Raw genomic sequence first — 14,486 nt, forward strand, 5'->3', positions numbered from 1 at the left:
GCTGCCATTTTGCCCATTTTCAGTAGTCACGTGATGGTCGTGACGTCATCCATGCGTTCACTTTGTAAACACGACGAAAACATGGAGTATTTGAGTTCGGACTCGTCAGCCGAGGAAGAAGTTTTGAGCAAAATGAAGAGATTGGATGAGGGGAATTCAGCCATACAGGTTTCGAGCCTACTTAGTACTACTTAGTAGATACAATGATTTTGATTACTAGATATGTATGCATGTAGTACCACCCTTGCTAGCGATTCCCTCCTCTAGTTTAGCATACTCGCCTCGTTGTCCCTGGCCCTTGAACCACGATTTTATGGGACCCGGAAAAACTGGGGGAAAATACCCACTAGCCGGTACTACGCTATATGGGAAGGCCACCAAAAACTGGCCTGGCCTGGACGATAAAGGACGTTTAAACGGGGCTACCCGCTGCAATGGAAATGCGTTATAACATACCTTATTCTTACTCCGAGCACTACTTCTGGTCCTCCGTCGCTTCACACTTGCAGAGGGGGATTTCTCAACTGGCCGAACTGGTGTCCTGGTCGGTGATGACACCAGAAAGACCGATGGCACTGCATCTCCATTAAGTAATGGTTGTTTAATAAATCCCATTTTATGTTTTATCATACTCTCAGAGTAGTCGTCCGGAAACTTGAAATGTTCGCTGCATACATGCGCCTGTGGATCTTTCGGTTCGGGCCGGCCACATTTCGCTAGCCACTGCCTCCGAACGTACTTCCTACGCTTACATTTTGGCAACAGATGGAACCGAGCATTCCGTGGATTGTTCCTATCAGAATTGTGGCAATGTTTCGCGATACAATGAGGCATATTTGAAGAGAGTTAACTACAGTAAATACATGAACATCAACGTGTCCTCGAAACCAACGCATGGTTTACGTCACGTCCGGTAAAATGGCGCCGCCCGCTTGTGTGATGTTATTTCGGTAATTAATCAGTTTAAAATCACTGATAATGTCATCGGATTAAAAAAAAAAAGAAAGACTGGCAGAGACTGGTCTGTTTTATCGGATGATAATTATTTAAAAATGAGTGTCATGAGCATACCATTCCTTTAATGACAAAAACAATACACATAGCCTTCCTCAGGCCAGTGTGTTTGTACCGGGGACAGGAGACACCCCCTTGATGAGAAACTGTAAGAAGTGAATGGGGAGTCCCTCCGGAGTGTAGTCATGACGACTGGATCTGAATTATGTTTTTGTATTTGGTGGCTTGTGTTCCAGCTGTCGATCAGCTGTGCGCAGCGTCTCCACTAGCCTGTGCGTCTCAACCCCCCCCCCCCCCCCGCAGCAACCCTATACCCCGCCTATATCCACCAGTTAAAGGAAATACAACTAATGTGTTGTGTTATATCAGCTGTACAATTTACCACATATGGTGTTCTTAGTTTCCATACCTCCTGTGTTTTACGAGCGACTTATCAAGTCTTAGCAAACGGCATAAAACACGATTAAACATGATAGTAGGCCTATATAAAACCATGCTCGTATCTACAACCTATAGAAATGCAAAACGGCGTCAGTTTAGACGTAATTATGTCCTTCTGCTTACCGCATCATTTATGAGAAAACATTTCATAACATTAACACAACATATTCGAGGTGGTTTTAAATAACATATCCGTATTTATTTATTTCTCCAAGTTATGTGTTTGTGTGCACCGAGGAGTCTCAAACAGGCGTTTGTTTAATCATTTTAAGATTGGCTTTAATCAATGTTTGAAAATGAATTCTTCATATATGATAAATGAGAGGTAACATTTTATTTATGGTATTATTTCCACATATTTCTCTCCATTCTTCCTTCTGCCAACGGTGTCGCAGTTTCTCGTCTCTCCCGTTTTTGTGCTTAGTGCGTACGCATGGGTTAGAGTTTGCGTGGAGGACCGCACATTTTCCCGTCAAGTTAGTATTTTATAAATCGCAAACATTGCGTAGAAACTGGCGTACGCCATCTTTTGAGCGTATATCCCTTTATAAATGAGGCCCCTGGTCTCATTAAACACACTCAAAGCAACTTTAACTGACCTTGAAGCAGGCAGGAGCTGTAGGACAGAGAGTGAATACACATATGAGATGCTGTATGAGAAACCAATGGGATTTTGGAACATTCGACAATATAAATCTATTCTAGTAGACCTCAACAATTGAATTATGATCAGTAGAAATGGCCATGACATGGGACCTGTACATTGAGTATTTATAATCTAAATGTAGTGGAGGTAAAAATACAATATTTGCCTACAAAATGTAAGTAAAAGTATAAAGTAGGATAACTACAGAAAATATCAGTACAAGTACCTAAATGTTTTACCTGGATACGGTACTTGAGTAAATAGTCACATTCCACCACCGTGCATTAATAATAACTAAGGCATCTCCAGTTCGTCTCTCTGATCTTCCAAACCCCCTCTTCACATCCTTGTACCCCCAATCACATGACACTTGTTTTGAGTTCTCCTCTACACACGTTTCAGGTGAATGACACTTGGCAGCTCTCCAAAGCAAAGAGAGCGGTTGAGAAACCAGAGGTAGAGTTACTCCTGCCTGTGTTATAACACTTGGCAGTGTTTTTGTGTGCTCTATCTGCCCGTCAAAGGCTTTGAGTTCAACACTTCAAACAAGATGACAATATTGAATCTGTGTCAGGGGACAAACATATCAAGGTTTGTACTGGTAAAGGCCCCACAGCATGAGAGTCAACACACAGCATGTGTACACTGTGTGGTGATATCCAGAGAGTGGAAAACACACTGTACATTCACAGGTACGTCAGACAAACATCTTCTGATCCTTATCAATAACAAACTACGTAGTTAGCTCAAAATGTATCAAAACATATTTAAAATGCAAATTACCTAATAAGATGGTACCAGAATAAAACACAAAATAAAATGAATAATAATAAATAAGGATCTGCAATATTAATGAAACCTACATGTCAAACAGAAACTGAACCAGTGTATACATAAGGTTATTTCACTTACTACGATTTTACAGGTGAATTTATATAGTTTATTTTACCCAACAAACAATTTGTGTGTTTTATATATTCGTCACACGGAAGTTAAAGGAAAAAATAACACACAAAAAAAAAACATTTTTAATTTCTCAATCAAGAAAATGTGTTTAATTTAATTGGGAGGATATGCCCATAAGCTCAATAACCAAAATAATGAAATGTCACCCTTTCAATTAATCAATCAATGTTTATTTATATAGCCCAATATCACAAATGTTACATTTGTCTCAGTGGACTTCACAGTTTGTACAGAATATCAGTATGACAATACGACACCGTCTGTCCTTAGACCCTCACATCGTACAAGGAAACACTTCCAGAGAAAACCCACAGTTTTAAAGTTATAGATTCATTTGCTGTGTCAGAACATAAACAAAATAGAACTCAAGAGAACAAAATAAAAAATAAACTAGTTTGGGATGTATTTAACAAAAATGATCTTCAAACAAGGTTTTACATAACTATTTTTAATGGTAAATCAATAGGTTTTTCAAAGAAACAATTTATAGTATCATACAAAAATAACACATGTCCGTCATCACGTCAACCCACTTTGTCAGTTATCTATGATTGATGACCTACAAAGATGAAAACACTGAAAGAAAGAAGATATGTATTTGTCAAGTCAAGACTGATAATTAGTTTATCCCTATGGTTTATCCATAAGTAGCATAATGAAATATTTGGTACGTTTTGTTTAGTTTTGAAGTTATAGTGCAGTGACAGTGTAGATACAGAGAGTACTTGATGAAATCTTCAAATAAAGTCACACACGCACAGTGTGTGTGGGGGGCCCGAGCAATGGGCTACTCCATATCAAACTAATGGCCTTGTCCTACAGTAGCTCTCAGGCTCATTTGCAATGCTGCCAAGTAGAAAACATCCAGGTTACAGAAGTACAGAAGTATTATGAGCAGAATGTAAACAAAGTATCCAAAGCTCAATTTGTTCTGATCGAAAGGGCTCTTGTCAGTAAAAGTCAGTACTTGTCATGACCGAAAGTAGCCCTTGATCTACTGGGTTGTTTTTGTCAGCTAGCTCCCAACCTATTGGTGAGGCCACTTCCATAGAGTCACAGTGTGAATGTGAGGGGTTATGAGTTGAAAAAGAAAGTGTGGATCTTCTGATGTACGCAAGGCTATTCTGAGCTGCCTAACGTTACAGATAATAATAATAATAATACATTTTATTAATAAAGCACCTTTCATTGCTAAAAGCAATCCCAAGGTGCTACAGGAGGCATTATAAAAACAAACAAATTAAACAAAAGTTTAATCTAAGGCTTTTTTTAAAAGAAAGGTTTTTAGGCCTTTCTTGAAGGCATCAGTGGTCTGTGGAGTCCTCATGTGGTCTGGGAGGGGAATTCCACAGGTGAGGAGTAGCTGCACAGAATCAGACGAGAAGGATGGCATTAATGTTTACATATTGCGCTGTCAGCACAGGCCACTTGCCAGAGAGAAGATGTTTTCCTTTGTGCTGAGTGTAGTCTTTAGAAAGAAAACAGTTCCTGAATGAAACTGCTTACAACATGCTATACTGTATGTAGAGTATCCTGAGTAGCTGGGTCATGATTTCTGGAAAGAGACATTGCTGTTGAATTTCTGCTGTAATGTATGTTGATTTAATTTGTGCCGCTTTGAGTCCCGCTACCTGAGTACCATCTAGACTAGGACCATTATATTCAAGAGAAGCAAAACAATCTAGATTGATAAACAGCACTACAGGTTGGAGTTATTTTAGTTTTGGGGGTTAACTCCACTGTGCCTGAGTTAATGTACTAAGTCACATTCCATCACTGATTATATGTTGATGTTTTTAGATACATTTATTTCCTTGAAGACATTTTGAGTTTCCAGTTGGCGAAATGTTGATGAAATCAGGAAAAATATAATTAAGAGGGTCATTACGTTACATTTTACTTAGCTGACGCTTTTATCCAAAGCCACCTATAAAAAAAAACATTACAATTTTTTATTCAGAACAGTAAGAAACCTGCAAATGTGTTGCTTCAAATAAGCCAAACCACTGCTGGTGCATTAGTTTCAAATGAGCTAAATCTTAAGAACAACAATTATTGTGTTTTTTGTCTTTGGTTTAATTTCCAAGGTGCAGGCAAACGATGGGTTTTCAGTGTGCTGCGGAAGATGTGTAGAATTTCTGCTGTCCTGATGTCGATTGGGAAACTCATTCCGCCATTTTGGAGCCATGATAGCAAACAGGCATGTTTCATTTGAGGGGCTCCCGGACCCTCTCGCAGTGAGTGATTGGCCGATGCAGAGCTGTAGTGTATGATTTAACTCTGTCTTAGATGTAGAAAGAGCCAGTGTCTTCACCGGGGTCAAGAATTTAATACAAGAGCAGGGTTGCCAACTTTGGGTACCTGGCTGGAGTGAGATTTTGATATCATGGGTTTAATTACACATATGCGCACAAAATGACTGCTATCGTGTCAGCAGCGGGACCTTAGCATATATATAGGATATATATACAATATATACAAATACACAATATTGGACACAGACTATAAAGGGCACAAAGTTTCATTCACTAATGAAAGTAAAACACTTGACAGCTGACACTTGTTTCCACTGTTTTATTGTGTGCCTGATAAGCAATTCATTGACTTATTGTACGATAAATAAAAATGAACTCGATACATTTCCATTTACATGAGGATATGACTAGCAGTTTGAAAGGATGTACTTGAATTATTATTATATGTTATCATTATGTCAGTGGTCTAAAATGGTCATACAACGGTGCCGACAATATTATCGTTTATCGCAATAATTTCCGGGAAAATGTATCCAACAAAATTAATTATCGTGAGAGGCCTATACATGAAACACACACACACAAACAAATCTACAGACTTACTCCAAACTGTCAAATATATTAATTAATACACTCTCACTCTAATATACTCTTTGACTCTATTTTGACCTAGTAGAACAATAAGCAGCAGACTTTTACTTTTTTATCATTTCTACTGGATCGTAGATCTGCGCATGCGCAATACGGGTCGGCAGTTGCGAGAGAGTATTTTTGTTGGGTAATCTATGGTAGGGCTAACCCATACAGTGGTGGGGCTCAAGTCAGTATTTGCATTGTAATTACATACACGCCCCCCTTGACAGTGAAACGCCACGCGTGAGGTTTAGATTATTTCCCTGTCTCAATCCAAATTGAGCTGTATGAAATAAAAAGGCACATTTGTCTTGTAGTAAATAAAAAGGGCGACCTGGAGCCAATCCTGCAATTTCCCCACAAGTGAAAGAATTGACATGCTGAAAACCCAACCCCTGCAGGGGGGTCTGGGGGGATTCTCCCCCAGGAGATTTTTTGAAATACTAACATAAAATACACATTCTGGTACTCTCTTGAGAAGAAAAATAAATCAATCTATTACTACACGACATATTTAAAAAAATTAATGCCATTTTAGTTTTGTGTTACTTTGTTCTGAAAGCTGAACCTGCTGCTCCTCACTGAAGAGAAAAGAGAGGAGGCTGTGTGAATGACTTTACAGTGTGGATAAGGGTGGATAGCCCCATTGTTCTATGTGTCAAAATGAAAGACAGCCCACACACCTATCAATCATCAAACCGTGGGGTCTTATTTCATTACGTGTTGATTTCTATCAACACGTAATGTTGTATCGATGTAGAGATGTACTACAGCAAAAGTATTCTCCGTCGGGACTTCCTGCAACAACACCACGCCGTTATCTTGATTCTGATTGGCCAGAAGACATTATCAAAGATGTTCTATTGAGAAGACGATCACTAAGTGACAAAAGTTTTCAAAACCGTTTCTAGTCTTCAGTATTCTTGTTTTTGGCGTGAGAATAGTTTGGGCAGCGTGAGAGCGTGAGATTGAGAGTGAAAGCGTGTGTCACACGCCAGATGCGTGAGAGTTGGCAACCCTGCAAGAGGGCATCTGAAAGGTGTGTATCTGATGCTTTGATCGATATAATGCAACTGTATTTTAACACGCAAACACACACACATGCACATGTTCAACAAATGAAACAGCGGGTGCACAACAAGCTGCTAGTTGCCTTGGCAAAACAACCTCCAATTGTAGAAAACCACAGAACAAATACACAAGTACACACTCACGCATACACACTGCTGCCAAAATGTGTAAGAGTTATTTGATCAGGTCATGTTGACAGATTGACCCTTTAATGACAAACAGACGGATATCTCGTCTGTGCTCCCCGGGAGGCAACAGATCGCAAGGCCCTGACTTCCTCTGCAGGCCCTTAATAGAGAACACAGCTCGGGTCAAACAAATAAACATGCTGTTGGTGACACACACAACCCTCCGTCCCAAAGTTTATCATCTGGGGGATTTTTCTTACCGTAAATGAACAACACGATCAAAATGTTGTTCTGACTCTGCGACCCGCTAACTCAAAAAACATGATAAGGCATTAGTCAGTTTAAAAAAATGGCAGTTTACAAAGTTTAAGCCAGTTCCTGTAAAGATGACACACCTGATTTACTGTAGAAATAAGTGTTTGGTTAATCTTATTTTGTAGGACATACAATATTGTCAATCCAGGGGATTCAGAAAACTCTTCACTATTTGCATACTTTATTGTTTTATTAATTTGATTACTCTTCCTTTTTGGGTAATTCTAAACACAAAAAAATCTAATTTTTAACATTTCAAAAAGTTAATAAATAATCAGAAAATATTATTTAAGAATATATTGTTGATACACTACCTAATTTAAGTTTTTTTTATAACATACTAAATACATTTGAAAAATGGGTGATCTACTTTTGGTACGTTTCCAAATAATAAAAAAAATGTTTTCATTAGATTATGTAAAAGATATGACAACAAATACAGTTACATCAAAAGTGTTAATGCAGAAAATGATAGTGGTGATATGATAAGGTGTATGAATGGAGAGTATTATAGCATAAGCTAAATAATTACCTAAAATGTACTAACACTATTATATCTACTATTTAACACTATTTTGTGTTTATTTGTTGAGACATTGTTCATGCTGCCCTCTTTTTTAATCTCAATCAGACTTTTTACCTGGTCAAATAAAGGATATATTAGCAGAGGTAACTCAATCTGCTGATGAAGACGGTGAGTGGAAACACCTTGAGTTGAGATTGTTGTGTGAAAACTCTCAGTAACCTCTGTTATTTCGAACTTGCAGCTCTAGGGTTATCACCTTAATGCTGAACAGAGGCAATTAAAGTTTTACGATGCTCTTTCGGGAAAAATGACTTCCTCTACAGTGAAATAATATTTACCCCCCAATAAACTGTCACTGATGCATTATTAAGAGTATACTACACCTCCCAACTTTTACAAGAAACGTTTACCAGAAGCTAAATCATTCTATAATGTTCTTCAGGATCTTCATCGCTTAGGCCACAGAGACGTGAAACTGAAGCTTGTTTTTCAACTTTTTGCCTACATTTAAAAAAAGAAAAGAAAAGCGCACAACAAGTTTACAGCTAGATCAGAGTCCTCGTGCAAAAGGCCTTGAGGAGGTGGTTCATGGAGAAATCGATGCAGTCAAATGAAATACAGTCGCAAAAAAAAGAGTTTGGAAAGAGAGATGGAGAAAGACAGAGAGACCAAACAGACACACACATATGTTGTTGTTATTTCGCAGTGAGGGGTTATTGATCAGATGGGCGGCCTCAACGATTTGTAATAACATCTGTGGAGGTCAGTCACATTGTGGCCCTGCTGCCCCCCAAAAACATCATCTGACAGGAGTGAGCCAGAGCACAAGAAAACAAGTAAATATTTTTCCCCTTTTTCAATATTCTCCTTAAAGAAACAGGAACGATGTTACGAGCGTTACTAACTCCCACAAACTCTCCCTGTTAGTATAATGATAAAACAATGAAGTACAGAAACAAAGACAGAATTAATAGGGAGAAAAAGGCAAAATATATTCAATAAGATAAAGGTAGGTTTAGTCTGCTGGTTAAAAGAGTTGTAGTAAACATTATCATTTTCAAAATGATTTCTCATATCTGATATTTTCCAGGGTAGACTGGAATAAAGATTGTAAGGCTCAAATATCTTCATGTTTCCAGTCTCCAAATAAAATGTTAGCTATTTTTTTTTAAACATTTATGACATGATCTCAAAAAAGTATTGAGCTTTGGGCAACAAATAAAATATGTACTTTGTGTTTAGATTACAGGTTACAAAGCAAAAGGCTACAAATCATATTCAATTGAAGTCAGTAAAATAAACCTACAAACTGACACCTAACTGCTTGTTCCACATTCAAAGTCGACTTTTTAAAGTGCTACAATGAAGCAGCTAAGTAACAAACACTCAAATACTTATTTAATAATTACTGGTCCCCTTCTCTTTCCCCAAAAGTCATGTTGAAAAGACTAAGACTAAGATTATTAAGAACTTTTGTTAATATTAATTTGTTCCCAGGGCTACATTATTTCCCCCGCATACTGCATTGTCTTGTTCGAAGACACAAACAAGGATTTAAAGATAATTTGTTGTCATTTTGCAACAAAGAGCTGCGCAATGCAATGACGTTGCAGATGAGTCCATTTATGGTTCACAAGAAAAACAAAACATAGAGCAAACCAAAAAAGGGCAACCAAAAAAGTTTGTGAATGATCAGAACTGTTAATAGTTAATACGGCCTTTATCTTTAACATTAAACATTTGCGACATCAGGCAAATATTATCCATCAACTTGAGCATTCAAGCACTATAAGCATCTTTGATATAAACACAGAATCTGTCTCCTCTTGTCCCACTGGAGTCCTCTTTCCTTCAGTCCACCCTTCAAGTCAGCCTGCCACCACAGAGCCACACTGTCCTGCTGCTGCTTGGTTAGACTGAGTCTTATTTTCCTGTGACGGACATCAGCCAGGAACAGGCTGGGTAGTGGAATAGCATTAAGTACTAGCTGGGTTAGCTTAGCTCCTCTCTCTGCTCTCCTCCTGAGCCATCACTCCGTCCTTGGGGGTGTCAGATCTGGAAGCTTTTCCTTGTTGTTTGATATCATTTCTGAGAGAAGTGTATTTATCTTTTTTATTTAGTATTTCAGTTGTCTAAAATGTTGTTTATGTGTTTGGTAAGATAGTTGTATAAATCATGTTACTGTGAAAATGTGGACATCATTATCTGAGGATCTCTTGGTGAGTTATGAGAAGGTTTTTTTGTCTGTAAAGATAAGGATAAAATAAAGTTATTGTATGTATTACAGGCAGTGGTGTAAAGTAACTAAGTAGATGTACTCAACTACTGTACTTAAGTACAATTTTGAGGTCCTTGTACTTTGTACATTTTTTGCTACTTTGTACTTCTACTATAGTTTTACTCCACTACATTTATGTAATACCTTTAGTTACTTTGCAGATTTTGATTAAAGATACAAAATATAATCAACACTTGAATAAAACTGTTGTTACACCTGGAGTACATTCACAAGCTACCCTGCAGCATAAAAAGGAATGCATATAAGCTGCACCTTTGATACCATTATAATCCAAACATATAAAATATATTATTCTGAAATGGTACAATCTGCATAATAATGAGTACTTCCACTTTTGGTAATTTCAGTATATGTTGATTCCAATACTTTTGTACTTTTACTTGGGTAACATATTGATGGCAGGACATTCACTTTTAACAGGGTATTCCTACACTCTGGTACTTCTGCTTTTACTCAAGTACAGGATCTGAGTATTTCTTCCACCTCTGATTTCATGTGAGCTGTCTGACTGTGCAACAGATACATGGCTGCAGCCTGTTCTCCCTGTATGGACATCTACAGGAAACATGAGGCATGACACTATGTGCTCTCACCTGGTTGGTTTATTGAGGGTGTTTCACAGCAGGATGCACTGCATGTTATCACTGTCACATCCACACCAATAAGTGCTGGGGGGGGCAACACTTTCCACCCTGCGAGGTCGACCGGTGCCTGTTTTTTAGCTCATTCATTCATTTACTTACTACCCCTTTCACCCCTCACACAAACACATACACAAAGGCACAAAGACACACTCACACAACCACACACACACACACACACACACACACACGCACACATATGCACGCTCGCACACACACAGAGGTTGTAAGAGTTCATGGCAGGGTACACAAGGACCCCTCTGAACTCAAAAAGTTGGCTCCTTTCCAACGACTATCTCACCTCAGTTGCACAGCTCATAACAGAGTCTCCGTGCCCTGCTTGAACACACACACACACACACACACACACACACACACACACACACACACACACACACACACACCACACACACACACACAGACACGTTAAAAACAGGCTAATATACTGCCGTGTTTTCCAAAACAACTGGGTTAGCCTGCTGGCAAGCACACTAAACAGCATTAAAAACCCTCTTTTGATCAGGATGACCTCGAGGCTTCGTTTCTCTATGACATTAACACACAGCGTGGGCACGGCCTGCACCCTGGCACGAAAAAGACAGACAGATGTTGTAACATGCAGCGTGAGTGATGAGCTGGTTAAAACCACATCAGACTCTGTAAACACGAATGAAGAAGAGAAAAAAAAACAGAGGCATGGAAAAAACAAGAGGAGAAAGCCTTGGAATAGTGCAGAATCACATTCAACAGAGGTACAGGTCACTTGCAAACATGTAAGAGCATGTGTGTGGTTTGAAGAATATGTCGCAGAAATAATAATATACTATATATACTATTTGATGCTGAGTATTAACTCTGATTAACTTATGTTTAGCAGTTTTAATGTTTAACATGTTCCTCATCATAGTTAAGCATGTTAAGATGTGCTACTTAGCATTAAACACAAATAACTGATACTGTTAGCTTTGCAGGTATTTTTACCTGATGATGGGGCGCGATGAAAAGTTAAGGGATTATCACAACATATAAGGTTCAAGGTTCTTTATTTGGCATACGAACATAGCTACAGAGTAGTTATGTGGTTGAAAATCTAGTGCAAGTAAATATTAAAAAGTAAATACAAAAAGAAAAATAGTTTTAAAATAGTGAAATAAGAGTCTATATGGAATGATATATTAGATAAATAGATACATAATTACTAAGTAGCAGATTAATGTTATGGATGTTGTTTCAACAGTTCAGTTGTTTAACAGTCTTATTGCCTGTGGGATGAAACTGTCTCTGAATCTGGTGTTTTTTGTCCGGTTGCTGCGGTAACACTTGCCAGACGTCAGCAGACAGAACAGTTTGTGGCTGGGGTGATGGGGGGCTTTTATAATCCGTAGGGATTTCTTCCTGAGCCGCTGGGAGTAAAGGTCCTCCATGGATGGCAGCTCCGTCCTGGTGATGTTCTGTGCAGTTTTCACCATCCTCTGTAAAGCCTTACGATTGATGGCGGTGCAGCTGCCGTACCAGGCCGTGAGCCAGAGTCCTGCATCGGGTCGGGTATACCCACGGGTACGCGGGTGGTATTTTTTCAAACGCTTTTTTCCGGGTTCGGCTCTGGGTAAAACAAAGATGATGCGGGTCGGTCGCGGGTGTTGCATAATAAATATATTAAAATAATAATAATTTAGTAAAATGTTTAAATCGTCAGACCTCTCCCCCGCGGGACCGCGCATAATCATAACCTCTGCAGCGCATCAATCTGCTGCTGAGCGCGCCACATTCGAAATGGCTGAGGTGAAGCTCTCTAGCGGAGAATACAGCATTTTCAATAACACTTCCTCAAGAGCGAAATCCAACGTCTGGGAGGCTTGTGGTGTCATCCTAGATGGAGGAAATAACCAACATCCCACGCTTTTTGAGACAAATATGCAACTGCGTGTGTTAATAATTGCACGTTTTCACTGCTCATAGCTGCGGGTTCGGGTCGGGTTGCGGATCTTGTGCCGACGGGTCGGGTCGGGTTGCGGAACTAATTGGCAATATCTGCGGGTAGCGGGGCGGGTTCGGTATTGCACGTCGCGGGTGCGGGGCGGGAGCGGTTCTTGAAAATCAGACCCGTGCAGGACTCTGCCGTGAGCAGCCAGTCAGGATACTCTCTATGGTGCACCTGTAGAAGTTGCAGAGTATCCTGGAGTCCATGTTGAACCTCCTCAGCCTGCGGAGGAAGAAGAGCCGCTGTCAAGCTTTTTTGGTGATGGTGGTGGTGGGAAGAGTCCATGTCAAGTCCTCAGTGATGTGGACACAGAGGAACCTGAAGCTGCTGATTCTCTCCACCGTAGTCCCATTGATGGCGATGGGGGTGTGTCCCTCTCTCTGCTGCTTCCTGTAATCCACAATGAGCTCCTTTGTTTTGCTGACGTTGAGATGGAGGTTGCTATCCTGGCACCAAGATGTCAGGTTTTCGACCTCCTCTCTGTACGCCGTCTCGTCACCGTCTGTGATCTGACCGATGACGGTTGTGTCGTCAGCAAACTTCACGATGGTGTTGGAGCTGTGTGTGGCCACGCAGTCGTGAGTGAACAGGGAGTAGAGGAGAGGGCTGAGCACGCAGCCTTGAGGGGCTCCGGTGTTGAGGATCAGGGTGGAGGATGTGATGTTTCCCACCTGCACTGCCTGGGGTCTGCCCGTCAGGAAGTTCAGGATCCAGTCACAGAGGGCACTGTTGAGCCCGAGGTCTCTGAGCTTGATGACCAGCTTGGAGGTTGTGATTTTTGTCTTTTTGGGGACAGGAACGATGGTGGAGTGTTTAAAACATGTGGGAACTACAGACTGCAGCAGGGACCTGTTGAAGATGTCTGTGAACACCTCTGCCAGCTGAACTGCACACACCCTGAGAAAACGGCCAGGGATGCCATCAGGTCCAGGAGCCTTGTGTGGGTTAACCATTTTAAAGGATTTAGACACATCTGCCCTGTTTAAAACAAAAGGGCAGGGCTCCTGGTCCTTCTGTGCCTCCACAGCCTGGCTGCTCTCAAAGCGAGCAAAAAAACTGTTCAGCTCATCTGGGCGAGATGCGCACGCAGACACTCCCGCAGCACCCCCCGCTGCTCCTTTGTAGTCTGTCATTGTTCTTAGTCCCGCCCACATGTTCCGGGTGTTACAGCCTTTGAAGTCAGATTCCACCTTCTCTTTGTACTGTCACTTTGCACTGCTGATTGCTCTCCGGAGTTCATACCTAGAATTCCTGAACTCCTCCAATGTCCAGCTCTGTGCGCGATAGTCCGCGCTTTCAGTTTGCCACGTACCTCGCCATTTATCCAGGGCTTTTGATTTGGAAATGTTCGTACAGAAACCTTCGGTACCACGTCATCGATGCATTTCCCAATGTAGCAGATGACCGTATCTGTGTGTGTGTTGATGTTATTGTCCTCAAACACACTCCAATCCATAGATGCAAAGCAATTGTGACGACCCCTCCACACCACGTGGGGTGCCGTCTGGTTGTGGGTGTGCTTTGTGGGTGTTCACAGGTTCCGGTGGTGATGAGCCGCACCTGTCGGGGA

Source organism: Gymnodraco acuticeps, unplaced genomic scaffold, assembly GCF_902827175.1.
Source record: "Gymnodraco acuticeps unplaced genomic scaffold, fGymAcu1.1, whole genome shotgun sequence".
Classification (NCBI taxonomy): Eukaryota; Metazoa; Chordata; class Actinopteri; order Perciformes; family Bathydraconidae; genus Gymnodraco; species Gymnodraco acuticeps.